Source organism: Pantherophis guttatus, chromosome 3, assembly GCF_059756535.1.
Source record: "Pantherophis guttatus breed Tessera chromosome 3, ASM5975653v1, whole genome shotgun sequence".
Taxonomy (NCBI): Eukaryota; Metazoa; Chordata; class Lepidosauria; order Squamata; family Colubridae; genus Pantherophis; species Pantherophis guttatus.
In genome coordinates, this window is record NC_142065.1 from 202,730,651 (window position 1) to 202,753,014 (window position 22,364).

Below are 22,364 nucleotides of genomic sequence, written 5' to 3' on the forward strand. Positions count from 1 at the left end.
ACCGGTAGTAAAGGTAAGTAGAACCCACTCCTGGCTTGCACCTTTATTCCCTTCCAGCACAATAATTTTATTTGGGTTTTACGTGGCTTTCTAAAATACTCTGTATTGTCAAGCAACTTAAGAGAAGGCCTGCTCAAGTATTTTTCCATGTGGGTTTAGACTAGGAGTTTTTTTTTTGTTTTTTTTAAATCTTTCATGACAAGAGGAAATGTAGAGCTATCATTCCTCAGCAGTAGAGGAAAAATGCAGAGAAAAAGAATTGGCCCATATGACATCATGGGGGAACCTACTTGCTATATTGATTGAAAGTTGGCCAGGCTGAGGGGAGCGAGAAGGAGAAAGGCCAACATACCTAATAAAGAATCTTTGTTTGAAGTGAAGCAGAAAGGGGAAACTCACCCAGAAGGACACAGAAGCTTGCAGGAAAACGATTAGATTAGTGGATAAAAGAATAAGAATGAGGTCAGCCAAAGGCCTTTAAGGGGAGAGTGGACCAACCCATAAATAAGACAAAAAGCTGTAAAGGAGAGCAAGTCACTGGATCAAACAGGATGGATTATGATGAAATGTAGGCCAAAGCATACAAGTCCAAATTTCAGAATGCTCATGCTCATTGCCAGGGCTGGATTTTCCTATAGGCTAACTAGGCTTCAGCCTAGGGCCTCAAGATCAAGAGGGGCCTACATTCAAATTCAAGGCCCGGGGGCCGGATCTGCCCCACAGGGTGCTTAGTTCTGGCCCGTGGGGCCACTCTGCAAACAGCGAACAACCGGCCTGCGGTGCCTCTGCTAGCGAAAACAGACTTTGCAAGGGCTACACATGGTCCTCCCAAGCTCCATTTTCACTGGCAGAGAGTTGCAGGAGGCCGCCAAAGCTGAAAATGGAGCTCAGGAGCCCGTTTTCACTGGCAGAGTGCTTGGGCCACCACAGGTGCCCCCCAACACGAGTGACGTCATGCTGGCCATGCCCATCCTAGCCACACACACATCCTCCGAGGTCAAACACAACCCTGATGCGGCCCTCAATAAAATTGAGTTTGACACTCTTGGACTAGAAGATCTTCAACGTCACTTCCAACTCTTATTATTCTGCTCTTCTGGATATCTCCAACAAGAGGGAATTTTCAGAAGAAAATGTCTTGCTAGAGTTTGAGGCCAGCCTGTGGCCTTCTGTATATCTTTAAACCCTTCAGGTACTAGGTGAACAGAATCAGGGAGATGACCTTGAGGAAAATAGACAAGAAACATTCATTGTATAATCAAGGGCCAAAACCTATTGGATCCACATGGTGCCTGAGGTGGACCATCTTAATGGAGATGATCCTATGGGTAGCTGTCAGTCACATCCAAACCAGGAAGAGAAGGGAAATGACTTCTGTATCTGGATCAGTCAAGGTATAGGCAAGATTTAACACACAGCCCGCTGTGTGTATGAGCCACCTGTGACAAATCCATGATTGCCAGGATTGTCACGAACTCATATGTCCTACTAGATCCACTCCTGCTCACATGAAGGTGGTGATTCCTGGACTCCAACAATATATGGGAGATCTCCACCCTCAGGTCAATGACTAGGTTAAGGAACTTAGGGAGAGACTCCAATGGGTGTCTGGTCAACCCAAACAGCACACACACACACACACACACACACACACACAGAGCACAACTTGTCCCTAGGGTCCAACTTCACAAACAGGCACCCATACTCCAACCTGTGGTCACAGAAAAATAACCAAAAAGATCCCATGATAGATCATCACCATTGCATCTTCCTAAATTTGCATTGAGGATGATGTGGGACCTGAAACCCAGTGGGAGAAATTCCTGATAGAGGGATCTTCCCCATTAAAACATGCCAGTCTTCCTTTTGGTTCACCGACAAGTCATGAAGAGATGCAGTCTTATTACTGGCAGACTTGGAATGTACTAGCAACCATTTTGACCACTAAGATCCCAGGAGGGGGTTGCTATGTTGGAAACGAGAATGGAGGTGTCCCTTTCCTTGCAAAGGTCAGCCACAAATCCTCTGGCCCAACACTCCTAGGATGAGAGAGTGGTGTCTCTTTATATCCATCCAACATGGATGGCACTCACTTCCCATAACAATCCCACAAACCACATCCACACCAACCACGCCAACCATCCAGAGGTGGAGGCAGCAATCTAGCAAAAACAGAAACCACTCATATCAACCCAACCTAACACACCCAATGTCATCCCTCCCCCTCCAAACTTACACAGCCAACAGTCAAACCCACAAAAACAGGATGGAGGTGAGTATGACACCCAGAGCCATTCTCACAAGTCCCTGAGAACCTACAACTTGCCCCTCTAACCCATATGATCTATATAGGCCCAGTTGTCCTCCAATCCTGCTGCTTTTCACTCTGGGCTCCACAACTCCTGATACGTAGAGCAGAACAATCCATTCCCCTGAGAAACTGCTGAATGACTATGTCCAACACCCAGGACCCCACAATACCGGACTTCAGAAAAACATAGTCCCTAGACCTCTACAACCTCATCTCCAGGTGCCACCTATTTGCTAGTCGATAATTGGAAGCCAATGGGTTGGCCTAAAGTGGACGGTCCATGGATCTACAAATTCAACCTGCGGTGATCAGGAGAAAATCTCATAGCCTCCAATCCAATCCAATCCACTCCACTCCACTCCACTCCAATCCAATCCAATCCAATCCAATCCAATCCAATCCAACCCAACCCAACCCAACCCAACCCAACCCAACCCAAACCAACCCAAACCAAACCAATCCAAACCACAATCTCCATCTCCACCATGGTTCAAGAAGACAAGACTGCTATATTGATGTTGCCACAGACCTGGGAAATCACTATGATGCGCTCACCCGTGTCATCTCCGCTGCTGATGCTGCTTACCATTCTAACTCCAACGGGCAAGCTTTGGATGCTGAACCATTGAATGAACATCCATGGTCTTAATGTTACAAATCAAGCTGCCCCCTTACAGGCATGCAATGTAAAAAAAAAAAACACCCATGAAAGGAGCAAAGCTCGCATTGCAATATTGCAGAATATGTTTCGTCATTTGTCTCCACTTGGATGTCTGTGCTACCTAGGGAAAGGAGCTTAAAATCTGAACACAGAGTTTGCAGAATCTTCTGTAATTTAACGGTGGGCTGCCCAATCCAACCTAACCTTTTCCAATCGCTCCCTTCCCAAGGCCCTGCCTTTACAACCAGCTACAAATACAGGTAGTCCTCAATTTACAACAGTTTGTTTAGTGACCGTTCGAAGTTACAAGGGCAATGAAAAAAAAAGGACTTATGACTGTTTTACACACTTACCACCAGGGGTGAAGTCCAGCAGGTTTTGACAGGTTCTGGAGAACCGGTAGCAGAAATTTTGAGCAGTTCAGAGAACCGGTAGTGGAAATTTTGTTGGTAAACTTGCTTATCTCTAAATTCTATCTTACTAATGACTCTTGATTTCTGTTTTTTCCTCAACATGTAGGCCAACCACCTACCTGGTTTATTGGCGTTACAAAATGTATTATGTTTAGCATATTGTAAGCTAGTTGCCACCTGATCAGCCATTAACATATTAAATTGCTCTCGTAGTATATTTATTGTTTCTTTTACTTTCTTATCTCCTGGATTAAATATAAGTAGTTGTTCTTTCTTTTTTATTTCTTCCTCTATCTCTTTCTGCTTCTTTTGTCGTTTTAATCTATAATTATTATTCATATGTATTAACATACCCCTCATATAAGTCTTACTAGCATCCCAGACCATTTCCATAGAAGTACCCTTATTCATATTAATAACAAAAAATTCTTTCATTTGTTTTTTAAGCTCTTTCACATTTTCTTCATATCTAAATAAATTTTCATTTAACCTCCAAGACCTCCTTTCTCCCCTCTCCTGTTCAAATTCCACCCAAACCGGACTGTGATCAGTTAAAGTTCTTGGACATATCTTTGTCTTCTTCACCCTGGAAATAAAATCATTTGTGGTTAGTATAAAATCAGTCCTGGAGAAGGATTGATGTCTATCAGAAAAAAAAGTAAAGTCTCTTTCCTCCACGTTACGTTCTCTCCAAATATCTCTCAGTTCTGTATCTTCCATCATATCAAAAAAAGATTTAGGTAATTTTGCACGTGTTGAAATCTTTGATAAACTTTCCGGTAGTGGAAATTTTGAGTAGTTCGGAGAACTGGCAAATACCACCTCTGGCTGGCCCCAGAGTGGGCTTGGAATGGAGATTTTGCAATATCCTTCCCCCAGGAGTGGGGAGGGAATGGGGATTTTGCAGTATCCTTCCCCTGGAGTGGGGTGGGAATGGAGATTTTGCAGTATCCTTCCCCTGCCATGCCCACCAAGCCACACCCACCAAGCCACGCCCACAGAATCGGCAGTAAAAAAAATTGGATTTCACCACTGCTTACCACTATTGCAGCATCCCGATGGTCACCTGATCAAACTTCAAAAGCTTGGCAACTGACTCCTATTTATGACGGTTGCCATGTCCCGGGGTCATGTGATCACATTTTGCAAACCTTCTGACGAGCAAAATCAATGGGGAAGCCAGATTCACTTAACTACCGTGTTACTGACTTAACAACTGCAACAATTCACTGAACAATGGAAGCAAGTAAGGGGCAAAACTCACTTAACCAATGTTTCGCTTAGCAACAGAAATGTTGGGCTCGATTGTGGTCGTAAGTCGAGGACTGCCTGCAAATGCCCTGCATTCTTATTTAATCTGTCCTCAACCTCCCAGTTGCAGATTGCATTTTGTCTCTCTCGTTGGTTACCATGTGGTGCCTTTTTTTCATTCTTGCTCGCGAGGCAAATTTATTCCCTTCTGCAGAGCATAATCTGAAACAGTTTACCCTCAAAACTTTCTCCCTCTGAGTCAGGCCCTATCCAATTAATCAGATAAACTGTTTTTTTTCTTTCTTTCTTTCTACGGGAAATATTTGAAGCAGAGATGTAAATTCCAAATTAGTCAAGACATATTCAACAAGGGAAAGACCCTTTTCTCTTATTTATTTTTCTTAGGGACGTTGCTACCAGACCCACAAGGGGAGTCTCGTTTTGTTTTTGTTTTTAATTCGTTTTTTAAAAAAACATCTTATTTATCCAACGAAGTCAGCATGGGATAGGTTGAAAAAAGAAACACTCACAAAATTCCTAAAACCCAATAAAAGTCATTTTGATTTCTGAAACAAATTCGAGGCAACGTCGAAGAGCAGGAATAAAGACAAAGATGGTATGTTAGGCCAGGGATTCTCAAACCTGGGGACTCATGAGCAAAGTTAAATGAGTTGACCCCCCCTCCCCAAATCTTTTTAAAGCTTTGTGTAAGTGGCACAAAGCTATGAGCATCAATAGAAGAGAATATTTGCAGCTCGGGATTGAGCTGTGGTGTTCTCTGTGCTTGTTGATTTTCTTCATGATCAAACTTCTGATGATGTTACCTACTTTGGTAATAAAATGTGTGCAGGAAAACAACCAAACTCAGAGAGAGCACCAACAGTTCAATGCTGAACTTGTATCAATATTAATATCTTCTATTATATTGTATATTCTATTCTATATTATATTTCATTTTTATTTCATTTTATTAAATTTGTATACCGCCCTACTCCCGAAGGACTCAGGGCGGTGAACAGCCATAAAATAAAACATATAGATACAAAATTTAAAATAGAGATAAAACTAATTAAATAAATTTGGCTGAACCATTTTAAAACCCCAATAAATTAAAACCAAATTTAAAATTCCATTTAAAAAGAGGAAAAGTTTAGGTCAGGCCAGCTTGATGGAATAAGAACGTCTTAAGCGCGCGACGGAAGGTACGCAGATCCGGAATCCTCCGTATCTCCGGGGGGAGCTCGTTCCAGATCGTAGGTGCCCCCACAGAGAAGGCTCTCCCCCTGGGGGCCGCCAGTCAACATTGTTTGGTTGACGGCACCCGGAGGAGCCCCTCTCTATGGGAGCGTACTGGTCGGTGGGAGGCTATTGGTGGCAGCAGGCGGTCCCGTAAATAGCCAGTATATTGATATTGATATTGTTTCCTGATTGCTTATTTGTAACCTATGACTATCATTAAGTGTTGTACCTTATGATTCTTTTTTTTAAAAATTCTTAAACTTTTATTAATTTAAGAAACCACATAATACATTTATAAATGCAAGTAAAACAATTTACAACAAGCATCATCTTAATAACATCTACCTATAATATCTGAATTGTTACAATATCAATATCCTATATTCTTCAATATACAATATTTCTCTCACCTTATATAATGATATTATTTTATTGATATCTCGTGTCTCTTAAATTTCATTTGATGTAAAAATTTATTTTACTCTATTGATATCTTTTCTTTTCTTTAATTTTTCTTTCTTTCTTCTTCTCTTTTTTTTTTTCACTTCCCTCTAACCATTTATACCATTTTTGCCAGACCAGATAATATTCAGATTCTTCCTTTCCTTGGATCTCCTTGGTAAGTCTATCCATCTCAGCGCATTCCATAATTTTGGATATTAATTTCTCTTGAGTCGGGACCTCTTCTTGTTTCCAATTTTGTGCGTATATAATTCTTGCTGCAGTCAAAATGTGTGTTATTAAATATATTATTTCTTTTTCATATTTGCTTGTAGGTATTCCTAATACCTTATACCTTATGATTGTACCTTGTACCTTATGATTCTTGATGAACGTATTTTTTATCTTATGTACACTGAGAAAATGATAAAGAAACACATTGACTTTAAACCAGAGATATTTTTATTAGGGATCTTACCAGAAACATACAACAGAGAATTGAGATATTTAATTGTGAATGTTTAAACAGCAGCTAGGATTGTATTTGCTAAAAACTGGAAAGGAGAGAAGATACCTACGGATGACGATGTTATTAAGAAAATTTTGGAGTGTGCTGAAATGAGTAAATTGACATTTGAAATTAGGGAACAGGAAGATAAACAATATTATTTGATATGGGATTTATTTTATCAATGGTTAGATAAGAAAGCATGGAAATGAAATATGAAACATGAAATGGATAAAATAATAAAACATATAAAGAGGGGTTCATTTCCCTTATGGAGGATAAGCTACTGTCAAATAATTGGTAAATGAGAATAATAATGTAATAAACTGTTAAATAAAATTCTATCCTATCCTATCCTATCCTATCCTATCCTATCCTATCCTATCTTATCCTATCCTATCCTATCAATATTCATATCCAAAGCTATGAGTGATTTTAGGGAGATGGCGAACATGAATGTCCTGATGCCTTTGCTAAAAGATGGCTCAAACTCAGCAATTTGACTGATTATTTGTGGGACTTTTTGGTGGGGTGATGGAATAATGCAGGTTTATTTAATCACTTTAGGAAGTCTCACTGTTGCAAGCTTTGAAACCTTCCCCTTTAACTGGTTCAGAAGGCTCGGGCCCAAAAGCAAAGAAAAGCAAACAAAATCTTATCCATCTGGGTGAAATTTAAACGAGAGGAAAACACCGGCATCTATAGAGAAGAGTAGAAAACGACAAGCTGGAGATTCTGCCCCCCCCGCCCAATTCAGGCCCTCCCTTTTCATATACTGCTAACATCAACAGATACGCTTATTGAGCCTTTGTGGTGCAGCGGACTAAAGTGCTGTTAAGTAGCACTTAGCTGCCAGCTGCCTGCAATTACTGCGAGTTCAAATTTCACCAGGCTCAAGGTTGACTCAGCCTTCCATCCCTCCAAGGTAGGTAAAATGAGGACCCAGATTGTTGGGGCAATAAGCTGACTTTGTATAAAAATAACACCGCTTAGGGGCCCCCGAAAGCCCTACTAAGCAGGTATATACAAAAAGTATGAAGGCTATTGCTTAACGCATTGTAAGCCGCCCTGAGTCTCCAGAGAAGGGCGGCATATAAATCGAACCAATAAATAAATAAATAAATAAATAAATAAATAAATAAATAAATAAATAAACTCATTAAAAAGAACTATAAAACTATCACAAATCACAGATGGCCGCCACTCCTCTATTCTACAATTCTCTAAAAATATTTAGTCTTAGCCAGTTTTGGAAGTAGAGTGGAGGCCAACCTACTCTCGGTGTCCTGAGAAGAAGATATGCATCATAGCCTTCAAGTGTCTGGCATCATCCATACTTGTGGGCACCTGAAGAACATCAAACAACATGGTTGGAAAGGACCTTGGAGGTCTTCTAGTCTAAACCGCCTGCTCAAGCAGTCAAATGGTTATTGTCCAATCTCTCCCCTGAAAACGTCCAGTGATGCAGCACCCACAAGTTCTGGAGACAAGCCGTTCCACTGATAATTGTTCTGAGAGGAAAATTTCTGCTTAGTTCTAAATTGGATCTCTCTTTGATAGGTTTCATCCGTTCTTTCTTGTCCTGCCCACAGGTGTTTCGAAGAATAGACCCACTTTTCTTTGTGATAGCCTTTTAAATATTGGAAGATCATGTCACCCCTAATTCAGGGGTGAAATCTAAAATTTGTTACTGCCGGTTCTGTGGGCGTGGCTTGGTGGGGAGGGGGTAATGTGACTGAGTGGGCGTGGCCATTTTTTTTTAACTTTTAAAACTATTTTTTCTACAACCTCTTCGGCGAAGAGGTTGTAAAAAAATGCTTTCAAAAGGCTCTGACGATCCCAGCTGAGTTGCCTGATTGGCAGAGACTTTTTTTCTTTTAAATGCCTCTGACGATCAGGCAACTCAGCTTGGATCATCAGAGGCATTTAAAAAAGAAAAAAAGGTTTTTTTCTTTTAAATGCCTCTGATGATCAGGCAACACAGCTTGGATCGTCAGACTCAGAGACATTTAAAAGAAAAAAACCTTTTTTCTTTTAAATGCCTCTGACGATCCAAGCTGAGTTGCCTGATCGTTAGAGGCATTTAAAAGAAAAAAAGTCTCTGCATTTTTTCGGCCGAAGAGGTTGTAGAAAAAATGCTTTTAAAAGTAAAAAAAAAAGCCTCTGATGATTGTGCGGCTCAGCTGGGCATTGGGGGCGGGGGCAGGGATTTTTGCTACCGGTTCTCCGAACCACCCGCCTCCATTGCTACCGGATCGGGCGATCCGGTCCAAACCGGGAGCATTTCACCCCTGCCCTAGTTCTTTTCTTTCTTAGACATACCCAGCTCCTGCAACCATTCATCGTATGCTTCAGTCTCCAGACTCCTAATCCTTTTTGTAGCTCTTCTCTGTACTTTTTCTAAGTCTCAACATCTTTTTTTTTTGGTATTGTGGTGATCAAAATTGGACACAGTATTCCAAATGTGGTCTTACTTAAAGCAGTATAAAGCATACTGACACTTCACATGATCTTGATACCCAGGGGTGGGCTTCAAAATTTTTAGCAAGGGGTTCTCTGCCCAGTTGCTGGGTAGGTGTGGCCCAGTGGTGGGTTGCTCCCGGTTTGGACCGGTTCTTGTGAACCGGTAGTAAAACTGGGGGCAGGCTCCGCCCACCCACTTGGATGTTATCACAGACGATCTGCAGATGCGCAGAAGCTTCCAGTTGTGAACCAGTAATAAAGGTAAGTAGAACCCACCCCTGGTGTGGCCCTGGTGGGCATGGCCTAGTCGGCCTCCTGCACCACTGCGGGGCAGTGTTTTTGCCCTCCCTGGGCTCCAGAGGCTTTTCTCGAGCCTCCGGGAGGGTGAAAATGGCCTCCCCAGGCTCCGAAGGCCCCCTGGAGGCCAGAAATGGGCCTGTTTTCAGCCTTCCTGAGGCTCCATGCGTGCCCTGTACTTACCTGCATCCAAAACGGGCCACGTGGGGACTCCTGGGAGGGTTGGGGTGGGCAGGGCCAGCCAGGAGTGGGATTTGGGGGTTCTCTGAACTGCACAGAATCTTAGCTAGAGTTTCTCCTGAACCCCTGCAAACCCCCAGCAGCTCACCCCTGTTGATACCATACTATAAGCCACAGGTGAATTTAACCCCTCATGGGAGATTCCCCCACCTCAGCCCAATCAAATTAATTGGCGGATACGCAAAATCATACTAACAGTATAATTCAAACATACGTTAAACAAATAAGGGGTTGATTTCTATATGCAAGCTTTATTGCTTAGTCTTCTGGGTTTTTTTTTTTTTTTAATTCTGCAGTGTGAGAACAGCAGCATAAAAGTAACTTTATTTTGGATATCTTTCAGTTGTTTCATGCTTGTTTCTGAGGATATTATTAACAATGAAAGTTATTCTTTGGAAGAAAAACTTTTAAGTATTAAGAGAGGGGAACTCCCCCTTCCCCAAGTTGCTGAACAAAGTATTCATTTATGACAGGGGAAACAGCCGACCCACTTGTTTTCATTCTTAAAACTGAGAGAAAATGAAACCCTTTCAGAGAAGAATTTTTCTTAAAGTGCAAGTTAATCCTCGCTTGAGAAGTTTTGGGAAATATGCACATAATAAGTGGTAATTGTTGTATGACTGAGCCGCAGTAATGCTTTGTAGATGTGAAGCACCCAACAGGCAAACCAACATCTGACATCATCAGCTTTCATCCTTCTCTAAAAACTGTAATTGACTGAAGTCCCTGTGCCATGTTTCCCCTGTGATTCATCAGGTACCGAAATCGCACGGAAAAGCATGGGGGCACTGCCTGTGCGTGGAATCCTCCCCACAACCATGTTTTTCTTCAAGGGTGCAGAAAGTTTGGTGACTTGATCATTGATTGATTATGTGTCATCAAGTCATTTTCACCTCCATGTCAATATCTATGGAGATTCTCAGTCATCCAGGTCATAGGTTTTTTTTTTTAAACAGATTAACAGAGTTGGAAGGGACCTTGTAGGTCATGTAGTCAACCCCAAGGAGGAGACCCTACACCAGTGGTGAAATCCAATTTTTTTTACTACTGGTTCTCTGGACGTGGTTTAGGGGGCGTGGTGTGGCTTGGTGGGCATGACTTGGTGGGCATGGCAGGGGAAGGATACTGTAAAATCTCCATTCCCTCCCCACTCCAGGGGAAGGATATTGCAAAATCTCCATTCCCACCCCACTCTGGGGTCAGCCAGAGGTGGTATTTGCCGGTTCTCCGAACTGCTCAAAATTTCCGCTACCGGTTTTCCAGAACCTGTTGGAACCTGCTGGATTTCACCCCTGCCCTATACCATTTCTGATGAATGGCAGTCCAATCTCTTCCAGTGATGAAGCTTCCACCACGTCCGAAGGGAAGCTGTTCCATTGGTTGATTGTTCTTACCGTCAGAAAATTTCTCAATTCTAGGTTGAATCTCTCCTTCATCAGTTTCCATCCATTATTCCTTGTCGGGCCTTCAGGTGCATTGAAAAATAGCTTGACCCCCTTCCTCTCTGTGGCAGCCCCTCAAATATTGGAACATTGCTATCATGTCTCCCCTGGTCCTTCTCTTCTCCTTCTCTTCTAGCCATGCCCAATTCCTGTAACCGTTCTTCATATGTTTTAGTCTCGAGTCCCCTAATCATCTTGGTTGCTCTTTTCTGCACTTTTTCTAGAGTCTCAACATCTTTTTTATAGTGTGGTGACTCAAAGGTGTTTTTTCAGAAGACAACTGGACTGGGTTGTTTTTTTTTTTTTCTTAAGGAAGACATTTCGCTTCTCATCTAAGAAGCTTCGTTGGCTGTGGAGGACGCAACTTGGATAAGAAATGAAACATCTTCCTCAAGGAAAAAAAACAGCCCAGTTGCCTCTTGATGAAGCACCTTTGAGATTACCACATAAATAGATTTTTTTTCCATGATGATCTTTCCCCTTACTTGATTCTTTAGGTCAAACTCGATTACATTGAGGGCCACATCAGGGTTGTGTTTGACCTCCGGGGGCCGGGGGTGGGTGTGGCCAGGGTAGGCATGGCCAGCTCGACATCACTTGTGTTGGAGGCACCTGTGGTGGCCTAAGCATTCTGCCAGTGAAAACGGGCTCCCGAGCTCCGTTTTCAGCTACCATAGCCTCCTGCAACCCTCTACCAGTGAAAACGGAGCTCACAGCCCTCCCGAGCTCCGTTTTTGCTGGCAGAAGCATCATGGGCCAAATCTAAGTACCCCATGGGCTGGATCCAATGGTGCACCCATTCTTTCCATAAGTGGAAGCTTGAGAACATTCAACTGATTTCATAGGAAATGATTGTTTCTCTGTTGAATTGTCACCAATTCACATGGTTTTCAACTGGCATGTCTGGGATAGCTTCTTCAGAACTTAGAACTTGCTCATGTTTAATTTTTAAAAAGTAAGAATACCTGGCTCCTTGTCTCTCTATAGCACATCTGGCTTTTCGGATATAAGCATAAAGGCAGGTTGAGATGAATAATGAGGCATTGTGACCTATCAGAGTTTTGACCCAGCAATACTCTTCCTTGTTGCCTCTCAGTTACATTTCTTGTTGTGCTCACAGCACTGAGAGAACATGCTCCCCACACCTGTCCTTAAAATATTCTCTGTACTACGTTATTGCATGGAAACATGTCAATCTTCCAAGGAAATTTTTCAGTGTAAGTCTCCAGCACTCATCTCTTCACTACAGCCTCAAAAGAATAAATCAGCAAGCAGTGAAAACTTTGAAATAACTTTGTGCGTGGATTGCCTTTTGTTCATCTTAATATTTAGTGATTGGGTACTGTCTGGTTCCTCAGGCATGACGTAAACATATTCTGAATTTATACCAGGTCTGCTCTGCCCCAGCTACGGATCCCAAAGAACGCAGCACACACAAAATCTGTACAAACCTTAGTTTACTAAATTAAATCAGTCTTTTTAAAACAAAGGCTGTTAATTAACTTTCTTAACAGCCTACAAGAATCCAAAGAATAAATAATCGTAATCTTACGATGGTTGGCAGAAAGCCCAGAAGCAATTTGCAGGAAACTGATAAAAGAACTAAGATCCAGACACGAAGGAGAGTGAACTAAGTTGTTCCCTGCAAATTGCCTCAGATATCATCCTTCCTTAAATAGGCTAAGGGAGTGGCCAATTAGCCCCAAGCCTTACTCTCGAGGAGACCTCCTCCTGAGGAGCCACTCCTGCCTTTTGGCAGCTCTGCGCGCCCGTGCATCGAGAAGAGGCTCCTCCTCTTCCTCTTCACCCATGGAAGCTTCTGGAGGCTCTGAAGGCCCTGGCTGAATCCCCGCCTCTGGCACCACATCTTCTCCAGCCTCCTCATTGTCCGACTTGAGTGCCAGCTGCACAGGCTGCTGGCGCAGCACCATACCAGCCTCCTCACTGTCGGAATCAGCTACTAGCTGCACAGGCCGCTGATGGGCCACAACAAGGTCAAGAATGCAGGTAGATGCTGTGTTGGTGTCTTCTGTCCTGCTCCAAAGACCACAACATCAGAGGAGGAGGATTAAATGTATTTGGAGTACATAAAAGTAGTCCTAAACTTACAACACAGTTGGAACTAGCTAATTTCAGTTGCTGAATGATGTAGTCATTAAGGGAGTCCTATGATGAGACCCAATTTTACAACCATTTTTACCATGTTCATCAAGTGAATCTTGCAGTTGCTAAATGAATTATGTGGTTTTTAAAAGCAAATTTGGCTTTCCCAATTTATTTTTTGGAACCCATCTGGAAGGCTTCCAATTTCCATCCATGTGGCCGTAAGATGCTACAAAAGTCATAAATACAAGCTGGTAGCCAAACATCCAAATTGCAGTCATATTACAGTAGGGATGGGTGTGACAATCATAACTTCAAGGGCGGGTCATAAGTCACTTTGTCTGTCATAACTTTGAACCATCATTAAATCAATGATCATTATAAAATAACCTTTATTGTCATTTTTTTTTACTGTGAGCACATTGGCAGGCATTAAAAATGAATTTCTGTTGCCTGCTCTCAAAAGAAAGCATATATCTACCCATAATCATATATAACACACATATACACTTCCTATATACATACATATATATACATACCTACAGCCATACACACACACACACACACACACACACACACACACACACACACACACACATGCCAATGTCCATTTTGAACATTTTGAATGAATAATGGAAAGAGGAAAGTTGAGAGTTCACAAGGTTGATGCTATATGGGTGAAGACTATATTGAAAACTGTCTATATCAGGGGTGAAATAGCAGGTCTGACAGGTTTTGGAGAACCGGTAGCAGAAATTATGTATAGTTTGGAGAACCAGCAAATACCACCTCTGGCTAGCCCCGGAGTGGGGAGGGAATGGGGATTTTTGCAGTATCCTTCCCCTGGAGTGGGGTGGGAATGGAGATTTTTGCAGTATCCTTCCCCTGCCATGCCCACCAAGGCACGCTCACAGAACCGCTAGTAAAAAAATTTGGATTTCACCACTGGTCTATATTCTTAAGGCTTAACAGGAAAGCCGGCTGGGTGACTTTGGGCCAGTCACTCTCTTGGTGAGCCCAGCCCACCTCACAGGGTTGTTGTTGTTGTGGGGAAAATAGGAACGGGAAGGAGTGTTAGGTATGTGCACTGTCTTATTTATAAAAATAATAAATCTGGTATGTCAATATGTATATACTGTAAACATTTTTTTATGTTTCTTAATAGAATTTAAAACATCATGTCTTTGACCTAAAACATGACTTGGCCTGATTGACTTAGCATTTGGCCCCACTTTACTAGAAAAAGTGAGCAAATTAGCTTTTGCTGAGGTAAAAATAAAATGTTCATTGCCGGTAGATGCATCATTCACTTTGCTCATATTTTTCTCCTAAAGTCCCATATCATTTATTTAAATGATTCCCATGATCACCCTCACAGAGCGACTTCAAATAGACTCATAGAATCAAAGGACTGGAAGGGACCTTAGAGGTCTTCCAGTCCAACCCCCTGCTCAAGGCATCAGGCCTTATACCATCCTGGACAAATGATGGTCCATTTTTTTTTCTTAAAAACATCCAGCAATGGAGCACCCACATCTCCGGGTGGCAAGCTGTTCCACTGATTAATTGTTCTCTTTGGGAAAAGAAAGTCAGAATCCTAATGAAGAAAGCCTCCCCAAAGTGAGCATCTTCCAGATGATTTAGAATAGAATAGAATAGAATAGAATAGAATAGAATAGAATAGAATAGAATAGAATAGAATAGAATAGAATAGAATAGAATAACAGAGTTGGAAGGGACCTTGGAGGTCTTCTAGTCCAACCCCCTGCCTAGGCAGGAAACCCTACATCACTTCAGACAAATGGTTATCCAACATCTTCTTTAAAATTTCCAGTGTTGGAGCATTCACAACTTCTGGAGGCAAGTTGTTCCATTGATTCATTGTTCTAACTGTCAGGGAATTCCTCCTTAGTTCTAAGTTGCTTCTCTCCTTTATTAGTTTCCACCCATTGCTTCTTGTTCTACCCTCAGGTGCTTTGGAGAAGAGCTTGACTCCCTCTTCTTTGTGGTAGCCCCTGAGATATTGGAATACTGCTATCATGTCCCCCCTAGTCCTTCTTTTCATCACACTAGACATACCCATTTCCTGCAACCGTTCTTCATATGTTTTAGCCTCCAGTCCCCTAATCATCTTTGTTGCTCTTCTCTGCACTCTTTCTAGAGTCTCCACATCTTTTTTACGTTGTGGCAACTGCATTTGAACTGCAAAATCTCTAGCCATATTGGGGCAGTTAGATCTTTAACTCAAAAAATATTTTCACCATAACCACAGAAACAAGACAGTAAGGCTTCCACACAGCAGTTTGGGAAAAGCAGAAATTCCCACAACTATTTACCGAGACTGTTATGTTAGTGCGAGGCTAATTTAGCTATCATTGCTCTTTCACCAAAGAATTTGGGAATTTGTTTGATGGAGTTGTTCTGAATATAGTTACTGGGGAGGATGCCTTCGAACAGAATTATGATTCCCAGGGTCCCCAAGGGAGCTAGGAACTTAGATCGATGTTTAAGGTTATGGCAGGGAACAGATATGATATTTAGCTGCTTCAAAAGCAATCTCAAGACAATCCTAAAATTGTTTGGAGAAGAAATAGGTTGCGATTGTTTACTTTGGTATATCATCGCCAGTGCTATCCTGAACAGTTTTTTGAAACGGCTCTAAGATCCTCATTCCTATGCATGAATCATGCCCCATTTTTCTTGACAATCGTTTGGTGTGACAGTCCCTAGCTTGTGATTATTTGGGGAAAAACCTTTAAATTGGGCTGCAAGTGGTCCTGCTCTGTTATTTATTTTATTTTTATTTTATTGAATTTCTATACCGCCCTTCTCCCGAAGGACTCAGGGCGGTGTACAGCCAAAAATAAAACCATGACAATATAAAAACGAAAAGCAATTTAAAACAATTTAATAAATTGGCCAAAAAAACTCTAATAAAACAACCCATTAAAATAGTAAAATGTTATTATTATTTAGGCCAGCCCTGCTTGTTGGAATAATAATGTTTTTAGGGCGCGACGAAAGGTACGAAGGTCGTGAATCCTACGAATCTCCGGGGGCAGCTTATTCCAGAGGGTAGGGGCCCCAACAGAGAATGCTCTCCCCCTGGGGGTCGTCAGCCGACATTGCCTAGCCGACGGCACCCGGAGGAGCCCCTCTCTGTGGGTGCGTACCGGTCGATGGGAGGCTATCGGTGGCAGAAGACGGTCTCGTAAATAGCCAGGTCCCAAGCCATGGAACGCTTTAAAGGTGGCAACCATAATCATAACCGTTAGGATTATGCATACCATTTTCATGCCCCCCCCATGCCTTCTGGATATATTGAATTATAAATAGGCACTATTATTTAATGTGGCCTTAGGCTAGGGGTGTCAAACTCATTGAGGGTTGTATCAGGGCTGTGATTGACCTTGGATGGCTGGGCATTGCCGACTGGGTGGGTATGACTGATTGGATGGGCGTGGCCAGCTTGTTGCCACTCACTGGGTATGGCCGACTGGGTGGGCGTGGCCAGCTTGACACTACTCCCCAAACTGCTGGCATGTTCCTTCTTTGCATTGGGTAGATTGGGCTGAAGCCACATGGGCTTACATTTTCCAGGACGGCCCCGTGGCCGGATCCGAGCACATCATGGGTCAGATTGGGCCCACGGTCCTTGTGTTTGACACCCCTGTCTTAGGCTATTGCTAGGCTTTATATTTCAAAGTATCAACAAGTGGAGATCCTATGATCCAAGCTATACGAAGTATCGATCAAGTGAACTGTGGGGTGCTTGGTGCTCTCTGAGCTTGGTTGTTTTCTTGCAGACCAAACTAGGTAACATCATCAGTGCTAGTAAGGGAGTAGGAGTTGGTCTATATTATATCTATATCGTGCTGATATTAGGAAGCAGAATGGTGCAAATAGATGATATAGCCTCTCGGTTAGATGTGTTGTTTGAATTTACAGAACGTACTGCCTGACTTTGGTTAAGCAACCAATCTCACAGTGTAGTCTACCTTGCAAAACTGTTGTCAAACTGTAGTGGTGAAGGACACTTCCACCCCAGTAGTATTTCCATCTTCCAATGCAAAATTGTTGGGAAATCACGAATGCAAATATGTAAGCCACAGCTTTTGCATCATGTTGCTAAAATTCATGCACCTCTAATGACAGAAACTCAAAAAATTGTGGGGGAACATATTCAGAAGAAGTTCAATGGGAGAAAGTTGCTAAAGAGAATTCAGAGAAAGAGTAAAAAAAAATTGGCTGGTGAGAAAATAGAAGAAATGGGTGATTGGATCAGTTTTACTTTTTTTTTTTTTGTCACTTGCTTTAAAAAAAAAATATTTATGAAAGAAGAGCGAGTGGGTTGACAGGAAGGGGAAAACCAAGAAAGATTTGATCAAATGGAGTTGATTAGTCCCTGAAAAAAGAGGAAGGGGGAAGTTTAATGAAGAAAAGGCAATTATGAAGCTGTGCATGGACATGTTGAAAGCGAGGACAGTTTGCAAGGATATAATATAAAAGAATGGAGAGGTATCATGAAAGATGTTGATGTAAATTAGATATATCTATGTTTCCTTCTGTTGTTCTTATCTCACGTCTAATTTCCTTTGCTTGCTGTTTTTTTACTCCTTTCCTGGGCTCTGTAGAATGTTGGTTACGCTGAAAGGAAATAGTGTAATGGCTGCATACATATATGTCTTTGTGAAGAAATTTGCAAATTTAGGCAAATTCTTACGAAAAAGCAAAATAGGGGAAATTCCATTGCTCTGCATCAGATTTTTCCCGGATGGATAGGATCCTCCTGTATTTTCATAACATGCAATTTTTAAAAATGAGAAGCAATCAACATCATTTCTTCTTCTTCTTCTTCTTCTTCTTCTTCTTCTTCTTCTTCTTCTTCTTCTTCTTCTTCTTCTTCTTCTTCTTCTTCTTCTTCTTCTTCTTCTTCTTCTTCTTCTTCTTCTTCTTCTTCCTTCCTCCTCCTCCTCCTCCTCCTCCTCCTCCTCCTCCTCCTCCTCCTCCTCCTCCTCCTCCTCCTCCTCCTCTCAGTGAGGCACTACTTTGCTGTGGGGCTTGCATGCTGGAAGAGAGCTATGCCAGAGGTTCAACCATTACTGAATTATTATTGTCATCCATATTATTGCATTCCTTTTATTCATATTATTGAATTTTGAATTATTGAGTCCAGGGGAGGTTTCTAAAATTTTTTACTACTGGTTCTGTGGGCGTGGCTTATTTTGTGGGCATGGCTTGGTGGGGGGTAATGTGACTGGGTGGGCATGGCCAACTTTTCTTTTTTTTTTTACTTTTAAAAGCATTTTTTCTACAACCTTAAGAAGTTGCAGAAAAAAATGCTTTTAGAAGCCTCTGACGATCAGGCAACTCAGCTGAGATCGCCAGAGGCTTTTAAAGGCATTTTTTGGCTGAAGAGGTTGTAGAAAAAAATGCTTTTAAAAGTAAAAAAAAAAGAGCCTCAGATGAGATGGGCGGAGTAAGCGAGCGGCGACCGGGCCGGGAGCGTGGCCAGCCAATGTTTTTACCGGTTTTCCGAACTACTACAAATTTTTACTACCGGTTCTTGTGAACTGGTGCGAACCGGGAGCAACCCACCACTGATTGAGTCTGTCATTTGTATGTCTATAACTGCTTGGTTTGGTACAGCAACCAAATAGGACAGGTAGAGACAGGTAGTAGCCAGGCTCTATTACTATTTTCTGTCTCATCTTTACTACTATCTTCTCCTATTGATACCTTATGATTATATTACTTTGTTGTTTGTATGTATATTCATCAGAGGACAAAGAGTGTCTCTCTCATGAACAGCTTGGTGAGATGTAATTTATAGAAACCCATATCAGACAGAATAACAGAGTTGGCAGGGACCTTGGAGGTCTTCTAGTCCACCCCCCTGCTTAGGCAGGAAATCCTACACCACTTCAGAAGAATGGTTATCGAAACACTTCTTAAAAACTTCCAGTGTTGGAGCATTCACAACTTCTGGAGGCAAGCTGATTAATTGTTCTCACTGTCAGGAAATTTCTCCTGAGTTCTAGATTGCTTCTCTCCTTGATTGGTTTCCACCCATTGCTTCTTCTCCTGCCTTCAGGTGCTTTGGAGAATAGCTTGACTCCCTCTTCCGTGTGGCAACCCCTGAGATATTGGAATAGTGCTATCATGTCACCCCTGGTCCTTCTTTTCATTAAACCAGACATACCCACTTCCTGTAACAGTTCTTCATATGTTTTAGCCTCCAGTCCCCTGGTCATGACCCATGTCAACAAGACCCACACTAGGTATTGGAGTTCCTGGACATCAAGTTCCAATACTTGAGGGGCTGCCATAGAGAGAAGGGGGTCAAGCTGTTTTCCAAAGTACCTGAAGGCCAGACAAGGAATAATGGATGGAAACTGATCAAGGAGAGATTCAACCTAGAAATGAGGAGGAAATTTTCTGACAGTGAGAACAACCAACCAATGGAACAGAAGTTGCCTTAGAAAGTTGTGGGAGCTTCATCACTTGAGCCTTTCAAGAAAAGATTAGACTGCTATTTGTCAGAAATGGTGTAGAGTCTCCTGCTTGAGCAGGGGGTTGGACTAGATGACCTATAACCGTGATGGCGAACCTATGGCACGCGTGCCACAGGTGGCAGGCAGAGCCATATCGGTGGGCATGCGAGCTCAGCTCTGGCACTCATGTGCGCGCCAGCCAGCTGGTTTTCGGGCCTTCTGGGCTCACCGGAAGTTGGCAAACAGGCCATTTCTGGCCTCTGGAGGGCCTCCAACTGGTGGGGAAGGCTGTTTTTGCCCTCCCCAGGCTCCAGGAAAGCCTGGGGAGGGCGAAAAACAGGCCTACTGGGCCCACCGGGCCATCTCGTGCCAAAAGCAGGAGGAGTGCGGAGGGGTCACACACGCATGCGTGGGGGGGGGCGGGGTGCATAGAATTATGGATGTGGGCAGACACGCACGCGACCCCCCCTCTCCCCCTGCTTTTGGCATGCAATGGGAAAAAGGTTAGCCATCACTGACCTATAAGGTCCCTTCCAACTCTGTTAATGTGTTAAATTAGGTGACAAATGGGCTAAAGGACTCAAGACAGTTGGCTATGCAACCAGAGCCAGGAACTGCAGGATTACTAGAAGAAAAGTTGCTTACTCATCACAAATATATGAAGACTCAAAGCAAAGTAATAATGATAATTATAATAATGGTGTAAATCAGCTGTGGTGGTGCCAGTGGTTCTCAGCATATTGGGTACCATATCAAAAGATCTTGGATGGCACTTAAAAAATCTATGCATTGACAACTTTTCCATCTGTCTGTAACAAAAGGCCCTACTGTTTTGCTTCACACATATACTATGTTGCTACCTTGCAACATCCTAGGTTCTTGAGAATGTAGATTAACAGATTAACAGATTAACAGAGTTGGAAGGGACTTTATAGGTCAGTGATGGCTAACCTTTTTGCCATCGCGTGCCAGGAGAGGGGGGGCGGGGGAGGGTCATGCACGCACGTGCCCACGCGCATGTGTGCGCAACCCCCTCCCCGTCCCCCCCCGCTCCTGGCACATGATGGCCTGGTAGGCCCGTTTTTCTTTCTTACCTGGTTCCAGATCCTCTCTGTGTATCTGGGAACGGTGAAAACAGCCTTTCCCACTCCCTTGGAGGCCCTACGGAGGCTGAAAGGGCCCATTTCCCAACTCCCGGTGGGACAGGAAGTGACATTTTTTGCTGTCCCCAGCCTCCAGAACCTCTTTAGGAGTCTCTAGGAGCCTCTCTAGGAGTCTCTAGGAGCCTCTCTAGGAGTCTCTGGAGGCTGGGGGACAGGAAAAAAGTCACTTCCTGTCCCACCGGGAGTGGGGAAATGGGCCCTTTGAACCTCCGTAGGGCCTCCAAGGAAGTGGGAAAGGCTGTTTTCACCCTTCCCAGATACACAGAGAGGATCTGGAGCCAGGTAAGAAAAAAAAAACCCGGGCCTTCCCCACCCCACCCCCAGGCCCTCCAGAGGCAGGAAACAGCCTGTTTCCCTACTTCTGGTGGGCCCAGAAGGCCCGAAAATCAGCTGGCTGGCGCGCGCATGCACCCCAGAGCTGAGCTGGCATGCCCACTAATATGGCTCCACGTGCCACCTGTGGCATGCGTGCCATAGGTTCGCCATCATGGTTATAGGTCATCTAGTCCACCCCCCCTCAAGCAGGAGACCCTACACCATTTCTGACAAATGGCAGTCCAATCTTTTCTTGAAAAGAAAAGAGAAGAAAATGCACAGGAAAGCCAATATCAAGTTCTTGATAGCTGTGACCTCACATTGTTGTGAACAGGTAATAATAATTACAAGAATTTAATACAAAGATTATGTAAATGACTGCCAAGAACAAGCATTGAGGCAAGTTAAAAATTGGAACTAAGTGCATAGGGAAGAAAAAGTAAATATTGAAATAATATAATGAGAATACAAACAACATGCTGGCAAGGAAAAGCATTACCTAGTCAATTTCTGCAAAAGAGCAAGGAAAAAGTGGATAAAAACCTGGCAATGGCTTGCAACTGGAACATTAAATAAAAGAAACTGAAGGCTTGATTTTGGCTGCAAACTATCTGAACTAAGACAATCAAGATCACAACTGAAAAAAACCCATCAATTGATTCAAAACGCAAACTGTGCAAAGAAGCAGAAGGAACAGTAAATCGTATAGAATCATAAAATCATAAGGGTGGAAGGGACCTTTGAGGTTTTTTTTAGTCTAACCCCCTGCTCAAGGCAGATCTTATTACATCCCAGAAAAATGGCTGTCCAATTTTTTCTTGAAGACCTCCAGAGATGGAGTACCCACCACTTGGGAGGCAAGCTGTTTTATTGATTAATTGTTCTGACTGTCAGGAAATTTCTCCTTAGTTCCAGATTGGATCTCTCTTTAATGAGCTTCCACCCATTGCTTCTTGTCCTGCCATCAAGTATTTTGGAGAATAAGTCTTCCCACTCCTCCTTGTGACAGGTATCATGCTGCCC